Genomic DNA, 17,169 nt, shown 5'->3' with positions numbered 1-17,169 from the left:
TCAGTAATTGGCATATTTTCGGTATGAAACTTCGTAATTTGAAACTGAAAATAGGTGCAGAGAGTCAGAATTCGGCTCAAAAATCACGCTCAGGAGTCAAATTTCCGACATTTCAGACACTTTGAAAACCGCAGGAAACAGAAACTTTCAAATTACGACATTTCATACCGAAAATATGCCAATTACTGAAAACAGCGATGGGTCATATTTTGCCCAAACCCCCCTGCAGGTTCCAAATGTCTGAAATGTCGGAAATTTGACTCCTGAGCGTGATTTTTGAGCCGTATTCTGACTCTCTGCGCCTATTTTCAGTTTCAAATTACGACGTTTCATACCGAAAATATGCCAATTACTGTAAACGGCGATGGGTCATATTTTGCCCAAACCCCCCTGCAGTTTTCAAAATGTCTGAAATGTCGGAAATTTGACTCCTGGGCGTGATTTTTGAGCCGAATTCTGACTCTCTGCACTTATTTTCAGTTTCAAATTACGACGTTTCATACCCAAAAAATGCCAATTACTGAAAACGGCGATGGGTCATATTTTGCCCAAACCCCCCTGCAGTTTTCAAAATGTCTAAAGTGTCGGAAATTTGACTCCTGAGCGTGATTTTTGAACCGTATTCTGACTCTCTGCGCCTGTTTTCAGTTTCAAATTACGACGTTTCATACCGAAAATATGCCAATTACTGTAAACGGCGATGGGTCATATTTTGCCCAAACCCCCCTGCAGTTTTCAAAATGTCCGAGATGTCGGAAATTTGACTCCTGAGCGTGATTTTTGAGCTGAATTCTGACTCTCTGCACCTATTTTCAGTTTCAAATTACGACGTTTCATACCGAAAATATGCCAATTACTGTAAACGGCGATGGGTCATATTTTGCCCAAACCCCCCCTGCAGTTTTCAAAATGTCCGAGATGTCGGAAATTTGACTCCTGAGCGTGATTTTTGAGCCGAATTTTGCCTCTCTGCACCTATTTTCGGTTTCAAATTACGACGTTTCGTACCGAAAATATGCCAATTACTGAAAACGGCGATGGGTCATATTTTGCCCAAACCCCCCTGCAGTTTTCAAAAAGTCTAAAATGTCGGAAATTTGAATCCTGAGCGTGATTTTTGAGCCGTATTCTGACTCTCTGCGCCTATTTTCAGTTTCAAATTACGACGTTTCATACCGAAAATATGCCAATTACTGTACACGGCGATGTGTCATATTTTGCCCAAACCCCCCTGCAGTTTTCAAAATGTCCGAAATGTCGGAAATTTGACTCCTGAGCGTGATTTTTGAGCCGAATTCTGACTCTCTGCGCCTATTTTCAGTTTCAAACTACGACGTTTCATACCGAAAATATACCAATTACTGTAAACGGCGATGGGTCATATTTTGCCCAAACCCCCCTGCAGTTTTTAAAATGTCTGAAATGTCGGAAATTTGACTCCTGAGCGTGATTTTTGAGCCGAATTCTGACTCTGCACCTATTTTCAGTTTCAAATTACGACGTTTTATAACGAAAAAATGCCAATTACTGTAAACGGCGATGGGTCATATTATGCCCAAACCCCCCTGCAGTTTTCAAAATGTCTGAAATTTCGGAAATTTGACTCCTGAGCGTGATTTTTGAGCCGTATTCTGACTCTCTGCGCCTATTTTCAGTTTCAAATTACGACGTTTCATACCGAAAATATGCCAATTACTGTAAACGGCGATGGGTCATAATTTGCCCAAAACCCCCTGCAGTTTTCAAAATGTCCCAAATGTCGGAAATTTGACTCCTGAGCGTGAATTTTGAGCCGAATTCGGACTCTCTGCGACTATTTTCAGTTTCAAATTACGACGTTTCATACCGAAAATATGCCAATTACTGTAAACGGCGATGGATCATATTTTGCCCAAACCCCCTTGCAGTTTTCAAAATGTCTGAAATGTCGGAAACTTGACTCCTGAGCATGATTTTTGAGCCGAATTCTGAATCTCTGCACCTATTTTCAGTTTCAAATTACGACGTTTCATACCTAAAATATGCCAATTACTGAAAACGGCGATGGGTCATATTTTGCCCAAACCCCCCCGCAGTTTTCAAAATGTCTGAAATGTCGGAAATTTGTCTCCTGAGTGTGATTTTTGAGCCGTATTCTGACTCTCTGCGACTATTTTCAGTTTCAAATTACGACGTTTCTTACCGAAAATATGCCAATTACTGTAAACGGCGATGGGTCATATTTTGCCCAAACCCCCCTGCAGATTTCAAAATGTCCGAAATGTCGGAAATTTGACTCCTGAGCGTGATTTTTGAGCCGTATTCTGACTCTCTGCACCTATTTTCAGTTTCAAATTACGAAGTTTCATACCGAAAATATGCCAATTACTGAAAACGGCGATGGGTTATATTTTGCCCAAACCCCCCCCCCCCCCCCCTGCAGTTTTCAAAATGTCCGAAATGTCGGAAGTTTGACTCCTGAGCGTGATTTTTGAGCCGTATTCTGACTCTCTGCACCTATTTTCAGTTTCAAATTACGACGTTTCATACCGAAAATATGCCAATTACTGAAAACGGCGATGGGTTATATTTTGCCCAAACCCCCCTGCAGTTTTCAAAATGTCTGAAATGTCGGAAATTTGTCTCCTGAGTGTGATTTTTGAGCCGTATTCTGACTCTCTGCGACCATTTTCAGTTTCAAATTACGACGTTTCATACCGAAAATATGCCAATTACTGTAAACAGCGATGGGTCATATTTTGCCCAAACCCCCCTGCAATTTTCAAAATGTCTGAAATGTCGGAAATTTGACTCCTGAGCATGATTTTTGAGCCGAATTCTGAATCTCTGCACCTATCTTCAGTTTCAAATTACGACGTTTCATAACGAAAATATGCCAATTACTGTAAACGGCGATGGGTCATATTTTGCCCAAACCCCCCTGCAGTTTTCAAAATGTCTGAAATGTCGGAAATTTGTCTCCTGAGTGTGATTTTTGAGCTTTATTCTGATTCTCTGCGCCTATTTTCAGTTTCAAATTACGACGTTTCATACCGAAAATATGCCAATTACTGTAAACGGCGATGGGTCATATTTTGCCCAAACCCCCCTGCAGTTTGCAAAATGTCCGAAATGTCGGAAGTTTGACTCCTGAGCGTGATTTTTGAGCCGTATTCTGACTCTCTGCACCTATTTTCAGTTTCAAATTACGACGTTTCATACCGAAAATATGCTAATTACTGAAAACGGCGATGGGTTACATTTTGCCCAAACCCCCCTGCAGTTTTCAAAATGTCCGAAATGTCGGAAATTTGACTCCTGAGCGTGATTTCTGAGCCGAATTCTGACTCTCTGCGCCTATTTTCAGTTTCAAATTACGACGTTTCATAGCGAAAATATGCCAATTACTGTAAACGGCAATGGGTCATATTTTGCCCAAACCCCCCTGCAGTTTTCAAAATGTCCGAAATGTCGGAAATTTGACTCCTGACCGTGATTTTTGAGCCGTATTCTGACTCTCTGCGCCTATTTTCAGTTTCAAATTACGACGTTTCATACCGAAAATATGCCAATTACTGTAAACAGCGATGGGTCATATTTTGCCCAAACCCCCCTGCAATTTTCAAAAGTCTGAAATGTCGTAAATTTGACTCCTGACCGTGATTTTTGAGCCGAATTCTGAATCTCTGCACCTATTTTCAGTTTCAAATTACGACTTTTCATACCGAAAATATGCCAATTACTGTAAACGGCAATGGGTCATATTTTGCCCAAACCCCCCTGCAGTTTTCAAGATGTCTGAAATTTCGGAAATTTGACTCCTGAGTGTGATTTTTGAGCCGTATTCTGACTCTCTGCGCCTATTTTCAGTTTCAAATTACGACGTTTCATACCGAAAATATGCCAATTACTGTAAACAGCGATGGGTCATATTTTGCCCAAACCCCCCTGCAATTTTCAAAATGTCTGAAATGTCGGAAATTTGACTCCTGAGCATGATTTTTGAGCCGAATTCTGAATCTCTGCACCTATCTTCAGTTTCAAATTACGACGTTTCATAACGAAAATATGCCAATTACTGTAAACGGCGATGGGTCATATTTTGCCCAAACCCCCCTGCAGTTTTCAAAATGTCTGAAATGTCGGAAATTTGTCTCCTGAGTGTGATTTTTGAGCTTTATTCTGACTCTCTGCGCCTATTTTCAGTTTCAAATTACGACGTTTCATACCGAAAATATGCCAATTACTGTAAACGGCGATGGGTCATATTTTGCCCAAACCCCCCTGCAGTTTGCAAAATGTCCGAAATGTCGGAAGTTTGACTCCTGAGCGTGATTTTTGAGCCGTATTCTGACTCTCTGCACCTATTTTCAGTTTCAAATTACGACGTTTCATACCGAAAATATGCCAATTACTGAAAACGGCGATGGGTTACATTTTGCCCAAACCCCCCTGCAGTTTTCAAAATGTCCGAAATGTCGGAAATTTGACTCCTGAGCGTGATTTCTGAGCCGAATTCTGACTCTCTGCGCCTATTTTCAGTTTCAAATTACGACGTTTCATAGCGAAAATATGCCAATTACTGTAAACGGCAATGGGTCATATTTTGCCCAAACCCCCCTGCAGTTTTCAAAATGTCCGAAATGTCGGAAATTTGACTCCTGACCGTGATTTTTGAGCCGTATTCTGACTCTCTGCGCCTATTTTCAGTTTCAAATTACGACGTTTCATACCGAAAATATGCCAATTACTGTAAACAGCGATGGGTCATATTTTGCCCAAACCCCCCTGCAATTTTCAAAAGTCTGAAATGTCGTAAATTTGACTCCTGACCGTGATTTTTGAGCCGAATTCTGAATCTCTGCACCTATTTTCAGTTTCAAATTACGACTTTTCATACCGAAAATATGCCAATTACTGTAAACGGCAATGGGTCATATTTTGCCCAAACCCCCCTGCAGTTTTCAAGATGTCTGAAATTTCGGAAATTTGACTCCTGAGTGTGATTTTTGAGCCGTATTCTGACTCTCTGCGCCTATTTTCAGTTTCAAATTACGACGTTTCATACCGAAAATATGCCAATTACTGTAAACGGCGATGGGTTATATTTTGCCCAAACCCCCCTGCAGTTTTCAAAATGTCCCAAATGTCGGAAATTTGACTCCTGAGCGTGATTTTTGAGCCGTATTCTGACTCTCTGCACCTATTTTCAGTTTCATATTACGACGTTTCATACAGAAAATATGCCAATTACTGAAAACGGCGATGGGTTATATTTTGCCCAAACCCCCCTGCAGTTTTCAAAATGTCCGAAATGTCGGAAATTTGACTCCTGAGCGTGATTTTTGAGCAGTATTCTGACTCTCTGCACCTATTTTCAGTTTCAAATTACGACGTTTCATACCGAAAATATGCCAATTACTGTAAACGGCGATCGGTCATATTTTGCCCAAACCCCCCTGCAGTTTTCAAAATGTCTGAAATGTCGGAAATTTGACTCCTGAGCGTGATTTTTGAGCACCTATTTTCAGTTTCACATTACGACGTTTCATACCGAAAAAATGCCAAAAAATGGCCCGGGTACAGGCCCAGAAATGGCCCGGGTGCAGGCCCAGAAATGGCCCGGGTGCAGGCGCAGAAATGGCCCGGGTGCAGGCCCAGAAATGGCCCAGGTGCAGGCCCAGAAATGGCCCGGGGGCAGGCCCAGAAATGGCCCGGGTGCAGGCCCAGAAATGGCCCGGGTGCAGGCCCAGAAATGGCCCGGGTGCAGGCCCAGAAATGGCCCGGGTGCAGGCCCAGAAATGACCCGGGTACAGGCCCAGAAATGGCCCGGGTACAGGCCCAGAAATGGCCCGGGTACAGGACCAGAAATGGCCCGGGTACAGGCCCAGAAATGGCCCGGGTACAGGCCCAGAAATGGCCCGGGTACAGGCCCAGAAATGGCCCGGGTACAGGCCCTGAAATGGCCCGGGTACACGCCCAGAAATGGCCCGGGTACAGGCCCAGAAATGGCCCGGGTACAGGCCCAGAAATGGCCCGGGTACAGGCCCAGAAATGGCCCGGGTACAGGCCCAGAAATGGCCCGGGTACAGGCCCAGAAATGGCCCGGGTACACGCCCAGAAATGGCCCGGGTACCAGACCACCACACATCACCATCACAATACACCATCACCACCACACACCACCATCACAATACACCATCACCACCACACATCACCATACAATACACCATCACCACCACACACCACCATCACAATACACCATCACCTCCACACACCACCATCACAATACACCATCACCACCACACATCACCATCACAATACACCATCACCACCACACACCACCATCACAATACACCATCACCACCACACACCACCATCACAATACACCATCACCACCGCACACCACCATCACAATACACCATCACCACCACACATCACCATCACAATACACCATCACCACCACACACCACCATCACAATACACCATCACCACCATACACCACCATCACAATACACCATCACCACCACACACCACCATCACAATACACCATCACCTCCACACACCACCATCACAATACACCATCACCACCACACATCACCATCACAATACACCATCACCACCATACACCACCATCACAATACACCATCACCACCACACACCACCATCACAATACACCATCACCACCATACATCACCATCACAATACACCATCACCGCCACACATCACCATCACAATACACCATCACCACCACACACCACCATCACAATACACCATCACCACCATACACCATCACAATACACCATCACCACCACACATCACCACCACACACCACCATCACCATACATCACCATCACCATACATCACCATCACAATACACCATCACCACCATACACCATCACAATACACCATCACCACCATACACCATCACAATACACCATCACCATACATCACCATCAGCTGCAAGTGTTCCACAGGTGCAACAATACTGGCAACATAATATAAAGTTTCACGCTGCTTGAAAAATCACATGTTACCCTGGAGACCTGTCCCCACCTGTCCCGGTCCACCTGTCCCGGTCCACCTGTCCCGGTCCACCTGTACCCCACCTGGCCTGGTCCACCTGTCCCCACCTGTACCCCACCTGTGAACAACCAGTTGCGTAATGCTACAAACTTGAGCCATGGGAAGAAATATCTGTTCATATGTAGTCAGGAGTCGAGTGTCAGGAGTCGAGTGTCAGGAGTCGAGTGTCAGGAGTCGAGTGTCAGGAGTCGAGTGTCAGGAGTCGAGTGTCAGGAGTCGAGTGTCAGGAGTCGAGTGTCAGGAGTCGAGTGTCAGGAGTCGAGTGTCAGGAGTCGAGTGCCAGGAGTCGAGTGTCAGGAGTCGAGTGTCAGGAGTCGAGTGTCAGGAGTCGAGTGTCAGGAGTCGAGTGTCAGGAGTCGAGTGTCAGGAGTCGATTGTCAGGAGTCGAGTGTCAGGAGTCGAGTGTCAGGAGTCGAGTGTCAGGAGTCGAGTGTCAGGAGTCGAGTGTCAGGAGTCGAGTGCGCCTCTACACACCTGTGTATCCCCCCCCCCCCCATTAAAAGAAGCGCGGCCTCGTTTATAGATGCGTTGTCAAGTGCGCTTTCAGGTGTTTGTGCCCGGAGAGGAACACACAGGTGTGTCCTGCACGCTACGTGTGTTATAAGACAACAGAAACATTCTAATTTATCTATGCAACACTTTCTACACCAGTTCATCCAAACGCTTATTCAGTATAACACAGTTACAGACATACTGTATTACCAATGCACCATCACCCCCATACAGTCCCTTAATACACCATACACTTCAACAAATGCATCATCACTACCATACAGTCCCTTAATACACCATACACGTCCACTAATACACCATCACCACCATAGTAGCAGGCATCCCGCAGTCTCAGGAGACTATGGAGTTGCGCTCTGGTTGTCGAGGCTGGAGTGGCCTCTCCAGGGCACAAAACCTGGGATGGTCGACATGGAGGAAAAGCTGTTACCCATACAGCAGGTCTCTACGCTGATGAAGTTGCCCAAAGGAAAGGTAAACGCCAGAACGAGGTTAAGGTCAACAACGAACTAATCTTATGGACTCCAACTCCGGATCTTACCTCGAGGTTGACTCCTGACGACCGTCCCGCCGCGACGGTCTGAGGTCCAGGGGTTCCTCCTCCTTGATGAGCTGCCTTCCCAGGCTGTCGAGTCCCACCTACCCGGAGCAGGTGGTTGTAAGGCGCCAGAGGTACGAGGACGTGGAGGGCCGCTCCTCGTGCTCCTGCGGCAGGGTGGTGGCCTCACTGAGGGCCCTGCCGGACCTCCCGGGGAGGACAGGGGGCCCCCGGGGTCCACAACACACAACTCATATATTATAATACCAATTTCATCATTATTATTATATTATAATAATATATATTATAATAATATTAACATCATAATTATAAATTATTACATCACCACTATACACACCCACCGACATACACCACCGCTGTCCTACGCCACCATATATATATACCCCCAATATACAACTTATACACCATGACAGGCAAACACCTCCATACTACACCACCAATATGTAACTAACTATACACCAGAGCCAATACTCAATCGCCACCATACACCTCCAGTACATCACTGCAAGCATACACTACCACCATACACAACCACCATCATACACAACCACCATCATACACAAACACCATCATGCATAACCACCATCATACACAACCACCATCATGCACAACCACCATCATGCACAACCACCATCATACACAACCACCAACATACACAACCACCATCATACACAACCACCATCATGCACAACCACCATCATGCACAACCACCATCATGCACAACCACCATCATGCACAACCACCATCACACACCACGACCATCATACACAACCACCATCATACACAACCACCATCATACACAACCACCATCATACACAACCACCATCATACACAACCACCAACATACACAACCACCATCATACACAACCACCAACATACACAACCACCATCATACACAACCACCATCATACACAACCACCATCATACACAACCACCATCATACACAACCACCATCATACACAACCACCATCATACACAACCACCAACATTCACAACCACCAACATACACAACCACCATCATACACAACCACCATCATACACAACCACCATCATACACAACCACCAACATACACAACCACCATCATACACAACCACCATCATACACAACCACCATCATACACAACCACCATCATACACAACCACCAACATACACAACCACCATCATACACAACCACCATCATACACAACCACCATCATGCACAACCACCATCATACACAACCACCATCATGCACAACCACCATCATGCACAACCACCATCATACACAACCACCATCATACACAACCACCAACATACACAACCACCAACATACACAACCACCATCACACACAACCACCATCATACACAACCACCATCATACACGGTGAAGTGACCATAAAATGCAACTTGACCTCCCGAACAATACATCACATTTGACATAAAAATCCCCAACGTCGAAAATATGGTGTAATATAAATCATAGCGGCTCACAAACTTGACGAGTTAGCCCGTTTTCAATTCTTGAGTCTTCGGTTAGGTTAGGTTCGGGCACAATAGTACATAATTTTTGTGAACACTCATTAGGACGGTTAATATTCACATATATTAATACAGATAACAGGTTTTGATATTAATAAAACTATAGACTAACTATATAATGTCTAAGAAACTAAATTATATTAAAACAAAATATTAATTATTTTATAAGATGTTTATATTAATTTTTAATAATAGTATTTAAATTTCAAGCTATTTTTTAAAACATGAACATTATATTTATATTACGATAATTTCAGTACCCAAATATTTAATACATAAATAAAGTTTGTTAAATTATATTGAGTAAATATTTGTTCTGACTGCATAGAGAAAACGAGATCATCTTATTGGATCACGTGGCTCCAGGTGGCCTCGGGGGGTAAGCTCTTGGCGCCAGCAGTTACCCTCTGGCAGCGCAGGTGAGCACACGGCACCCATGGTTGCTCGTCCACAACCTTCCTCCACCCATCCCAATACAACACACAACCTCACGCACTCACGCACATATACACGCTCTCTCACAGTATCTTCCAAGCTACGGCTGAACCCTAAAATACATATTCATATTCGTTGCAATATGTAACCAAAAACTAAATTTTCCCCCCCAAAAAAAACGAATATTAAATGTTTGTTAAAATTTGATTTATGGTTTGACCGACGAGAGGTTATGTTTAGGTTCTGTTGGTAATTATTTAGAGTACGTTATTGAAGCATATTGTACTTATCCTATGAGTGGTAGTTTATTGTGCACCCCATACTCATCCTGTGAGCAGTAGTTTATTGTGCACCCCATACTGATCCTGTGAGCAGTAGTTTATTGTGCACCCCATACTCATCCTGTGAGCAGTAGTTTATTGTGCACCCCATACTCATCCTGTGAGCGGTAGTTTATTGTGCACCCCATACTTATCCTGTGAGCAGTAGTTTATTGTGCACCCCATACTCATCCTGTGAGCGGTAGTTTATTGTGCACCCCATACTTATCCTGTGAGCAGTAGTTTATTGTGCACCCCATACTCATCCTGTGAGTGGTAGTTTATTGTGCACCCCATACTTATCCTGTGAGCAGTAGTTTATTGTGTACCCCATACTCATCCTGTGAGCAGTAGTTTATTGTGCACCCCATACTCATCCTGTGAGCGGTAGTTTATTGTGCACCCCATACTTATCCTGTGAGCAGTAGTTTATTGTGCACCCCATACTCATCCTGTGAGCGGTAGTTTATTGTGCACCCCCATACTTATCCTGTGAGCAGTAGTTTATTGTGCACCCCATACTCATCCTGTGAGTGGTAGTTTATTGTGCACCCCATACTTATCCTGTGAGCGGTAGTTTATTGTGCACCCCATACTTATCCTGTGAGTGGTAGTTTATTGTGCACCCCATACTCATCCTGTGAGTGGTAGTTTATTGTGCACCCCATACTTATCCTGTGAGTGGTAGTTTATTGTGCACCCCATACTCATCCTGTGAGCGGTAGTTTATTGTGCACCCCATACTTATCCTGTGAGCAGTAGTTTATTGTGCACCCCATACTCATCCTGTGAGCGGTAGTTTATTGTGCACCCCATACTTATCCTGTGAGCAGTAGTTTATTGTGCACCCCATACTCATCCTGTGAGCGGTAGTTTATTGTGCACCCCATACTCATCCTGTGAGCGGTAGTTTATTGTGCACCCCATACTCATCCTGTGAGTGGTAGTTTATTGTGCACCCCATACTTATCCTGTGAGCAGTAGTTTATTGTGCACCCCATACTCATCCTGTGAGTGGTAGTTTATTGTGCACCCCATACTCATCCTGTGAGTGGTAGTTTATTGTGCACCCCATACTTATCCTGTGAGCAGTAGTTTATTGTGCACCCCATACTCATCCTGTGAGCGGTAGTTTATTGTGCACCCCATACTTATCCTGTGAGTGGTAGTTTATTGTGCACCCCATATTCATCCTGTGAGTGGTAGTTTATTGTGCACCCCATACTCATCCTGTGAGTGGTAGTTTATTGTGCACCCCATACTTATCCTGTGAGCAGTAGTTTATTGTGCACCCCATACTCATCCTGTGAGCGGTAGTTTATTGTGCACCCCATACTCATCCTGTGAGTGGTAGTTTATTGTGCACCCCATACTCATCCTGTGAGTGGTAGTTTATTGTGCACCCCATACTCATCCTGTGAGTGGTAGTTTATTGTGCACCCCATACTCATCCTGTGAGTGGTAGTTTATTGTGCACCCCATATTCATCCTGTGAGTGGTAGTTTATTGTGCACCCCATATTCATCCTGTGAGTGGTAGTTTATTGTGCACCCCATACTCATCCTGTGAGTGGTAGTTTATTGTGCACCCCATACTCATCCTGTGAGTGGTAGTTTATTGTGCACCCCATACTCATCCTGTGAGTGGTAGTTTATTGTGCACCCCATACTCATCCTGTGAGCGGTAGTTTATTGTGCACCCCATACTCATCCTGTGAGCGGTAGTTTATTGTGCACCCCATAATTATCCTGTGAGCAGTAGTTTATTGTGCACCCCATACTCATCCTGTGAGCGGTAGTTTATTGTGCACCCCATACTTATCCTGTGAGCAGTAGTTTATTGTGCACCCCATACTCATCCTGTGAGCGGTAGTTTATTGGGCACCCCATACTCATCCTGTGAGCGGTAGTTTATTGTGCACCCCATACTCATCCTGTGAGTGGTAGTTTATTGTGCACCCCATACTTATCCTGTGAGCAGTAGTTTATTGTGCACCCCATACTCATCCTGTGAGTGGTAGTTTATTGTGCACCCCATACTCATCCTGTGAGTGGTAGTTTATTGTGCACCCCATACTTATCCTGTGAGCAGTAGTTTATTGTGCACCCCATACTCATCCTGTGAGCGGTAGTTTATTGTGCACCCCATACTTATCCTGTGAGTGGTAGTTTATTGTGCACCCCATATTCATCCTGTGAGTGGTAGTTTATTGTGCACCCCATACTCATCCTGTGAGTGGTAGTTTATTGTGCACCCCATACTTATCCTGTGAGCAGTAGTTTATTGTGCACCCCATACTCATCCTGTGAGCGGTAGTTTATTGTGCACCCCATACTCATCCTGTGAGTGGTAGTTTATTGTGCACCCCATACTCATCCTGTGAGTGGTAGTTTATTGTGCACCCCATACTCATCCTGTGAGTGGTAGTTTATTGTGCACCCCATACTTATCCTGTGAGCAGTAGTTTATTGTGCACCCCATACTCATCCTGTGAGTGGTAGTTTATTGTGCACCCCATACTCATCCTGTGAGTGGTAGTTTATTGTGCACCCCATACTCATCCTGTGAGTGGTAGTTTATTGTGCACCCCATACTTATCCGGTGAGCGGTAGTTTATTGTGCACCCCATACTCATCCTGTGAGTGGTAGTTTATTGTGCACCCCATACTTATCCTGTGAGCAGTAGTTTATTGTGCACCCCATACTCATCCTGTGAGTGGTAGTTTATTGTGCACCCCATACTCATCCTGTGAGCGGTAGTTTATTGTGCACCCCATACTCATCCTGTGAGTGGTAGTTTATTGTGCACCCCATACTCATCCTGTGAGTGGTAGTTTATTGTGCACCCCATACTCATCCTGTGAGTGGTAGTTTATTGTGCACCCCATACTTATCCTGTGAGCAGTAGTTTATTGTGCACCCCATACTCATCCTGTGAGTGGTAGTTTATTGTGCACCCCATACTCATCCTGTGAGTGGTAGTTTATTGTGCACCCCATACTCATCCTGTGAGTGGTAGTTTATTGTGCACCCCATACTTATCCGGTGAGCGGTAGTTTATTGTGCACCCCATACTCATCCTGTGAGTGGTAGTTTATTGTGCACCCCATACTTATCCTGTGAGCAGTAGTTTATTGTGCACCCCATACTCATCCTGTGAGTGGTAGTTTATTGTGCACCCCATACTCATCCTGTGAGTGGTAGTTTATTGTGCACCCCATACTTATCCGGTGAGCGGTAGTTTATTGTGCACCCCATACTCATCCTGTGAGCGGTAGTTTATTGTGCACCCCATACTCATCCTGTGAGCGGTAGTTTATTGTGCACCCCATACTCATCCTGTGAGCGGTAGTTTATTGTGCACCCCATACTCATCCTGTGAGCGGTAGTTTATTGTGCACCCCATACTCATCCTGTGAGTGGTAGTTTATTGTGCACCCCATATTCATCCTGTGAGTGGTAGTTTATTGTGCACCCCATACTTATCCTGTGAGCAGTAGTTTATTGTGCACCCCATACTCATCCTGTGAGTGGTAGTTTATTGTGCACCCCATACTTATCCTGTGAGCAGTAGTTTATTGTGCACCCCATACTCATCCTGTGAGCAGTAGTTTATTGTGCACCCCATACTCATCCTGTGAGTGGTAGTTTATTGTGCACCCCATACTCATCCTGTGAGTGGTAGTTTATTGTGCACCCCATACTCATCCTGTGAGTGGTAGTTTATTGTGCACCCCATACTCATCCTGTGAGCGGTAGTTTATTGTGCACCCCATACTCATCCTGTGAGTGGTAGTTTATTGTGCACCCCATACTCATCCTGTGAGTGGTAGTTTATTGTGCACCCCATACTTATCCTGTGAGCAGTAGTTTATTGTGCACCCCATACTTATCCTGTGAGCAGTAGTTTATTGTGCACCCCATACTCATCCTGTGAGTGGTAGTTTATTGTGCACCCCATACTCATCCTGTGAGCAGTAGTTTATTGTGCACCCCATACTCATCCTGTGAGTGGTAGTTTATTGTGCACCCCATACTCATCCTGTGAGCAGTAGTTTATTGTGCACCCCATACTCATCCTGTGAGTGGTAGTTTATTGTGCACCCCATACTCATCCTGTGAGTGGTAGTTTATTGTGCACCCCATACTCATCCTGTGAGTGGTAGTTTATTGTGCACCCCATACTTATCCTGTGAGCAGTAGTTTATTGTGCACCCCATACTCATCCTGTGAGTGGTAGTTTATTGTGCACCCCATACTCATCCTGTGAGCAGTAGTTTATTGTGCACCCCATACTCATCCTGTGAGTGGTAGTTTATTGTGCACCCCATACTTATCCTGTGAGCAGTAGTTTATTGTGCACCCCATACTCATCCTGTGAGTGGTAGTTTATTGTGCACCCCATACTCATCCTGTGAGTGGTAGTTTATTGTGCACCCCATACTCATCCTGTGAGTGGTAGTTTATTGTGCACCCCATACTTATCCGGTGAGCGGTAGTTTATTGTGCACCCCATACTCATCCTGTGAGTGGTAGTTTATTGTGCACCCCATACTTATCCTGTGAGCAGTAGTTTATTGTGCACCCCATACTCATCCTGTGAGTGGTAGTTTATTGTGCACCCCATACTCATCCTGTGAGTGGTAGTTTATTGTGCACCCCATACTTATCCGGTGAGCGGTAGTTTATTGTGCACCCCATACTCATCCTGTGAGCGGTAGTTTATTGTGCACCCCATACTCATCCTGTGAGCGGTAGTTTATTGTGCACCCCATACTCATCCTGTGAGCGGTAGTTTATTGTGCACCCCATACTCATCCTGTGAGCGGTAGTTTATTGTGCACCCCATACTCATCCTGTGAGTGGTAGTTTATTGTGCACCCCATATTCATCCTGTGAGTGGTAGTTTATTGTGCACCCCATACTTATCCTGTGAGCAGTAGTTTATTGTGCACCCCATACTCATCCTGTGAGTGGTAGTTTATTGTGCACCCCATACTTATCCTGTGAGCAGTAGTTTATTGTGCACCCCATACTCATCCTGTGAGCAGTAGTTTATTGTGCACCCCATACTCATCCTGTGAGTGGTAGTTTATTGTGCACCCCATACTCATCCTGTGAGTGGTAGTTTATTGTGCACCCCATACTCATCCTGTGAGTGGTAGTTTATTGTGCACCCCATACTCATCCTGTGAGCGGTAGTTTATTGTGCACCCCATACTCATCCTGTGAGTGGTAGTTTATTGTGCACCCCATACTCATCCTGTGAGTGGTAGTTTATTGTGCACCCCATACTTATCCTGTGAGCAGTAGTTTATTGTGCACCCCATACTTATCCTGTGAGCAGTAGTTTATTGTGCACCCCATACTCATCCTGTGAGTGGTAGTTTATTGTGCACCCCATACTCATCCTGTGAGCAGTAGTTTATTGTGCACCCCATACTCATCCTGTGAGTGGTAGTTTATTGTGCACCCCATACTCATCCTGTGAGCAGTAGTTTATTGTGCACCCCATACTCATCCTGTGAGTGGTAGTTTATTGTGCACCCCATACTCATCCTGTGAGTGGTAGTTTATTGTGCACCCCATACTCATCCTGTGAGTGGTAGTTTATTGTGCACCCCATACTTATCCTGTGAGCAGTAGTTTATTGTGCACCCCATACTCATCCTGTGAGTGGTAGTTTATTGTGCACCCCATACTCATCCTGTGAGCAGTAGTTTATTGTGCACCCCATACTCATCCTGTGAGTGGTAGTTTATTGTGCACCCCATACTTATCCTGTGAGCAGTAGTTTATTGTGCACCCCATACTCATCCTGTGAGTGGTAGTTTATTGTGCACCCCATACTCATCCTGTGAGCAGTAGTTTATTTATTTAATTAAATTTTATATGAAAATTTGTTTGGGTCCACAGGTGTGGAGGTGGTTGTAGGGGTCCACAGGTGTGGAGGTGGTTGTAGGGGTCCACAGGTGTGGAGGTGGTTGTAGGGGTCCACAGGTGTGGAGGTGGTTGTAGGGGTCCACAGGTGTGGAGGTGGTTGTGGGGGTCCACAGGTGTGGAGGTGGTTGTAGGGGTCCACAGGTGTGGAGGTGGTTGTAGGGGTCCACAGGTGTGGAGGTGGTTGTAGGGGTCCACAGGTGTGGAGGTGGTTGTAGGGGTCCACAGGTGTGGAGGTGGTTGTAGGGGTCCACAGGTGTGGAGGTGGTTGTAGGGGTCCACAGGTGTGGAGGTGGTTGTAGGGGTCCACAGGTGTGGAGGTTGTTGTAGGGGTCCACAGGTGTGGAGGTGGTTGTAGGGGTCCACAGGTGTGGAGGTGGTTGTAGGGGTCCACAGGTGTGGAGGTGGTTGTAGGGGTCCACAGGTGTGGAGGTGGTTGTAGGGGTCCACAGGTGTGGAGGTGGTTGTAGGGGTCCACAGGTGTGGAGGTGGTTGTAGGGGTCCACAGGTGTGGAGGTGGTTGTAGGGGTCCACAGGTGTGGAGGTGGTTGTAGGGGTCCACAGGTGTGGAGGTGGTTGTAGGGGTCCACAGGTGTGGAGGTGGTTGTAGGGGTCCACAGGTGTGGAGGTGGTTGTAGGGGTCCACAGGTGTGGAGGTGGTTGTAGGGGTCCACAGGTGTGGAGGTGGTTGTAGGGGTACACAGGTGTGGAGGTGGTTGTAGGGGGTCCACAGGTGTGGAGGTGGTTGTAGGGGTCCACAGGTGTGGAGGTGGTTGTAGGGGTCGACAGGTGTGGAGGTGGTTGTAGGGGTACACAGGTGTGG

The sequence above is a fragment of the Procambarus clarkii genome, chromosome 16, assembly GCF_040958095.1.
Source record: "Procambarus clarkii isolate CNS0578487 chromosome 16, FALCON_Pclarkii_2.0, whole genome shotgun sequence".
NCBI classification, from domain to species: domain Eukaryota; kingdom Metazoa; phylum Arthropoda; class Malacostraca; order Decapoda; family Cambaridae; genus Procambarus; species Procambarus clarkii.
Note: the sequence above shows the minus strand (reverse complement) of the source record.